We start from the raw sequence: 5,988 nt of genomic DNA, 5'->3' as shown, positions 1-5,988 counted from the left end.
GAAGATATGGATCCTATAAATCAAAATATACACTATGAGGAAGGTTTCTATAACACTCCTCAAGCCACCAGACGCAGAGAGAAGCATCTACGCGATCTCTACGAAAAAACCCAAAGCGAAGACTACATAACATCCCAGAAAGAGCCCTACGCACCTCAAATGGCAAACCCTAGATACTCTATGTATCGCCTACCTCACCAAGTTCTCCAGCAAGATGAGAGCGTCCAGCTCAGCAACAGACTGAGTCAGCTCGAAGGCGTGATCAGACAGTTCATAGAAGCTCAAGCAACCGCTACAAGTGCTCTAAACGAAAGGATTGATGGGATATCAAAACTTTTCAATGAAAAAATCGATAACCTAGCCTCACAAGTCAATTCAATAGAAGAACGTGCAACCAAGGATGCAGCTATGATTGCTAACAGGTTCAACAGCATGGAGGAAGAGCAAGCAAAGCACAACTATGAGCTTCGCAACACCAAAAACAAAGTCATGGACCTGGATTTCAAAGTTGATGACGTGGACAAAGCCCTAAACGAAGCTAAGAACAGTCGAAGTTTCAGAGAAGGTTTACAAAGTCATCGACAAAACCGAAGATCTTGGCTCAACCATGGACAAAGTAGTCTATGCTCTTGATGAAGTTGAAGAAAAGGTTGAGGAGATCATGCAAGGACTTGGAGATCATATTCCAGCAACCAAAACTAAAGAGTCAAGTCCAGAGAGGAAGTACATCAAGCCAGAAGACCCGGGATACCATCCAGGAAGCAAAGGAGGAAGCAACAGCAGCAGAGCAACTCGGAGGCAAATCCCCGCGGTCGCGTTGGCTCCGACCGCAGCCAACAAGCGCTCCCCCGCGGTCGTGATGGGTTTACCCGCGGCCCATGGTCGTTTCCCCGCGGTCGCGTCACCTGCAGTCAAGGCCAACCGTAAAAACGTTCCAAAATAGTCCCGTTCAGCTCATACAAGCATCTGTACGTCTGGTACACCCCCTGGGATGACTAAACCACTTCATCAACAACTCGTTTGCTCCATAAGCACCCAAAGATCTGAAGAAGAAGACAAGTCATGGCCTTGCAACATGGCTTTGTCTTGTGAAGATGAGTATGAAGAGCAATACTCTGAAGATGAAGAGTATGGGTTGTTTGTAGAAGATCCAAACGCAGGATATTCCTCAGAAGACGACTCAGGAGAAATTCAATGGATCACCAACAACATCAGCAGAGAGAAGCTAATGGAGTTCAACAACGTAGTCAGGTCATTCCTTGCTCATTTAAGCTTTGATGAAATCTGGAAACTTGGTCGTTTGCAAGTCTTTTTCAGGTACTGCAAGGAGTCTAAAGAGGATATCCATAGATACTTTATGAGAGCTCGATACATGACAACACCAGAAGCAGCTGTCTATGCGATTCACCTCAAAAATCCGGAAGAGTGCAGCCACTACACCAACAAAATCAGCAAAGAAAAGCTCGATGAATTCAATGATGTGGTTCGAAATTTGCCTGAAGGAATCACGTTTGCCAGAGCTTGCAAACACTTCATGATAGGCCACTACTTCTGTGAGAGCAAAGAATCAATCCCTGAGATAGAAGACTTGTTCAATCATGCCAGAAAAGGTAAACCTGTTCGAACACTTCACAAAATCGATGGTGCAGGTCAGTTTCTTATCTCTTGTTCTATTAGAGGAGAAATGTTTAAAAACGTGCTATGTGATTCTGGAGCTTGTCTTAACATGATGTCCAAGGCAATTGCTTTGAGACTTGGTATTAGACACCTGCGCAGGACTAGAGCAAAGATTAGCCTAGCTGATGATTCCAATGCAACACCTCAAGGAATACCTCATGAAATTCCTTTGAGAATAGGAGATTGCATTGTGCCTGTCGACTTCTACATTGTCGAGACGAGAGATGCAACTTATCCAGTGATTCTCGGATGGTCTTTTTTAGCAACTTCCGGAGCTATAATGGACTGGCCAAACCGGAGGATTTCATTTGCTAATATCGACAAAGATGTCTTCACAGAAGCTGTCCCATATAACAGCTAATCTGGAAAACGTTCTGCAGCAGAAGAGTTTGAAGAAGAACTTTGGAGTGACGAAGAACCTGCTAAGCAAAGCAAGAAGATGTCGAAAAAGACTTGTCTCAGGGCAAGGTCTTCTTCATTGGAATAAGTCACGTCCAACACCAAAAGTCGAGCTAAACGACTTAAAACAGAAGCGCTTAATGGGAGGCAACCCATTTAGGTATTGTTTTCTTTAGAATTTTTCTTTCTTTTTCTTTTGATCTTTTTCTTTTTCTTAGTTTCAGGTGTTTCTTATAAAACAAAAAAGCCAAAAAAAAGGATGGTACCTGACTGCTCGGCCCAGTAGGAACCAAGGAGAAGCAGGAAGAGGCTGCGATATAAGCCCATGCGGTCGCAGGTGTTCGGACCACGGGAAACTACTCATCGACCGCGGTCGCGTGAATATGACCGCGGCCAAGTGCTTGGTTGCCGCGGTCGTGCAGCCCCTGACCGCGGCACTTGGTCGTTGACATCCGAACCCGACCCAAACCACCCCTTTCACCCTATTCCACCTCACCAATCACCCTCCACCTCATTCATCACCCTCCACCACCTTCATCACCACCCAACCACCTTCCCAAACCCCTTCGAATGAATCCGGTTCATCTCCACCAGCATCCCGGATCCAGGTAAGTTCTCTTTAGCCTTACCAATTCGATTATCTATGCATTTTTCTCATCCAATCTCGACTTGTTTCACACTGAGGACAGTGTGATTTAGGTCTGGGGGAGGATTTCATCCCTTTCTAACCACCTTTCTTTCATGAGTCTTGCATTATCTACACTTTTTGCATTTTCCTTAAAGTTTTTCAAAATCGGTTTTCAAAACAAAATACGTTTTAAAGGGAATGGTGAACATGAATCAATGATAGTTGACTGTGTGCTTTAGACTGTTCCTAGTGACTTGCTCATTCATGATTTAGGACTAGACTAGGCGGTAGCTAAGCACATTTTAAACGAAGTACCCCAGAAGAATTTGAATAATTTCGATTTAGATGAAGGGATACACTAGCTCTGTTTTATTTGGACTTAATTTGAACTTAATTTTCTCATTGAAGCATTAGACCAGGGAAACGAATCATACATTCAGGACTCCTTTATCCTTTTACCACTCTCTGTTGATCCTGAATGGCTAGTTCATCTTTAGCTAGTTCCCCACCTTAACCAATCCTCTTTCAAACCACATGCACTCTTGTTTTCTAATGTCTTATATGCAGATAAGTGCAAAAACGTTGGAGAGAAAGTGGAACGACGCAGTTTTCAGTCACCAAGGACAGAGACCTGCAATTTGCCGGAAGAGTTCCCGGAAGGATCCAACACAAGAGGAAGCTCAGTTTGCCTTAGAAACATCTCAAATTTTGGTACAATCTCGTCCTCTAGTCTCTCTCTCTTTAAAAGGCATTTCCTTTCCAAAAAAAAAAAATCCGAAAATAAGAAAAGAAAGGAAATAAAAGCTTTAGAGAGTCTAGAGAGGTCAAATTTTAAGTCCCAAGGCAACTGGAGTTCGATTTTATGGAGCTTTGGAGATTGTTTTCTGATTCCCAGAAAGAATCTAAGTCTGGGGGAATAGCTGTTTACAACAAAGGAGGAAGGATTATGCAACAACATTTGGCAAAAAGAAGTGACTGAAAACTGTGGTCATCAACAGGTCCTTATCTCTCTTGCGGTTTTGCATTTTATCTTGCATCCTCCAGATCTTCAGGTAACCCAAAACACTTTAACTCCACCACTTAAATAGCCCTTTAATGCCAAACGCCGTCTACCCTGGATGATGTCTTTAATGAGAACTCACTATTGAATTTAATGAATGTAGAGAGCTAGTTGACTGGAATCAAGATTTAGATTGTTTAAGTTTTGCATGACGGAAAAAGTGGACTAGTATCTCTTGTGCTTTGGTGAGAATTTTCTAGACTAAGTTGTGGATTGATGCACTATCTTTGGTCCTAGTTTACGAGTTCATGTCTATGAGATTTGTGCATTCCCTATATTTGTTTTCACTTAACCAGTTTAGGCTTTTGCTTTGTTTGAGGACAAACAAAGGTTTAAGTCTGGGGGAGTTGATAACACCATATTTTGACCACTTTTATGGATCTTTTTGAAATGCTTTTTCTATGTTTTTAATTGCTTTTAAGTACTTTTATCACGTTTTTCTAGTATTTGTAGTTCCAAGACTCTTTTCAGGTAATTTGAGGAAAAGCTTAACAAAATGGATAGAAAACCAGATTTCACCTCAGAGTCAAACCGTCAGAAGTTCACCCCTGATTGAAGGCCTCCTCACCGACTGATCCAGCTCAAATTTGGAGACCTTAAAGATGGAAGTATCAGCTTTCCAGTGCACTTTACAGCTAGGCAATCCAACGGTTCAATCAAAAGATACGCGAAGACCAAGATGTCCCGTAAACCAGCCGGCAAGCACTTCCACCTGCGGCCAAAAAGCATTTTCCCGCGGTCAGGAGCATCCCGACCGCGGCAAACCACCCATTCCCCGCGGTCACAGCACTCCCGACCGCGGCAAACCACCCATTCCCCGCGGTCACAGCACTCCCGACCGCGGCCATCAACCTCCGAGCCAAAAAGCCCATTTCTGAAGCCCACATTTGGAGAAACCCTAAGTGACGTCAAGAGAGGTCTTGAGCACTATAAATACATGTCTTAGGAGCCGTAGAAGAGGGTGTAACCTCAAGACCACCAAAATATTTACTTCATATTCTTATTGTTTTTGCTTTAGCTTTTAGGGAGAGAGAGATTTGTTCTCTTGAACCCTTGTTCTTTCTTTTTCAATTTCGGTTTCTATTCTTCTTCTTAATACTATGTCTTTGATCTCGTTCATTATGTCTGAGTAGTTTTATTGTTGGGATTAAGGGATTTTCGATGGGGATTTATATGTTCGATGACGATTCCATGAGCTTTTGAGCCGAATCTTAGAACTTTTTCTTCTGAATTCGTTTTTACTGCATGAGAGTAGCGTCATGAACTACAATCTGATCCAGATGCTTGGTGACACGAAAGTGTTCATCAGGTATCAGATCTAGTTTGGGAGAGCAAAACAAACATAGGAGTGGAAACCTACCTATGGGCAATTTGTGAATTAGGACGAGTCTTAAACATAATGCATCTCTTCTCTTCCAGGGCCAGAGTGGAAACCTACTGGTCAGGGTAGAGAGAGATAGTTGTCTATGATCACGACAGTGGCGTATTCATACGTCCGTGACTCCAGTTCGAAAAGTTTAAGCTAAGATCTTATCAAATTTCCTCTCTAGCAATGTTTTGAATCGTTCGTACCCCTGAGAAAACTTCCCTGAACCCCAACGCCTTCTTTCCATTGATTTACACCGATTTTCTTTCAAGATTTAGTTCAATATTGTCTTTCCTTTTTAGTAGATTTTCATTTAAGCAATTAGAATATCTGTTTTCTCATTTTTATTCATTTTCGTTAAGTTTAGTTATTACGCCATTTAATTTCCGTATTCTCTTTTAAGATTTCGTTTTTAGATGATAAACACACTACCAAACCCCTACAAAACCGTTTTTGTTCTACACTTCCTTACTTTAACTTATTTCAAAGGCTTTTTGCAGGAAAAGATCCTCCTTCCCTGTGGATTCGATCCCTAAGTACTACAATCGATCAGCTGTGCACTTGCGGCTATTGATTTCAATTAGGGTTAAACTTGACAACCCTCTCAACACACGACAGCACACATCACTGCCATAGGTAGGTTTCCACTCCTATGCTCGATCTTCTCTTCTCGAACTAGATCTGGCCATGAATGAAAACTTTCGCAACACCCAAGACCTAGATCAGATTGTAGTTCATGATGCTACTCCCATGCATTATAAATAAGTTTAGAAGAAAAAGTTCTAGGATTCGGCTTTGGTGTAGGACGTGACTTCGTCCATTGAAGAAGACCTTTTTTAAGACATGTTTTTTTGAAAT

The sequence above is a fragment of the Eutrema salsugineum genome, unplaced genomic scaffold (genome assembly GCF_000478725.1).
Source record: "Eutrema salsugineum unplaced genomic scaffold, Eutsalg1_0 scaffold_23, whole genome shotgun sequence".
In the NCBI taxonomy this organism is placed as follows: Eukaryota; Viridiplantae; Streptophyta; class Magnoliopsida; order Brassicales; family Brassicaceae; genus Eutrema; species Eutrema salsugineum.
Note: the sequence above shows the minus strand (reverse complement) of the source record.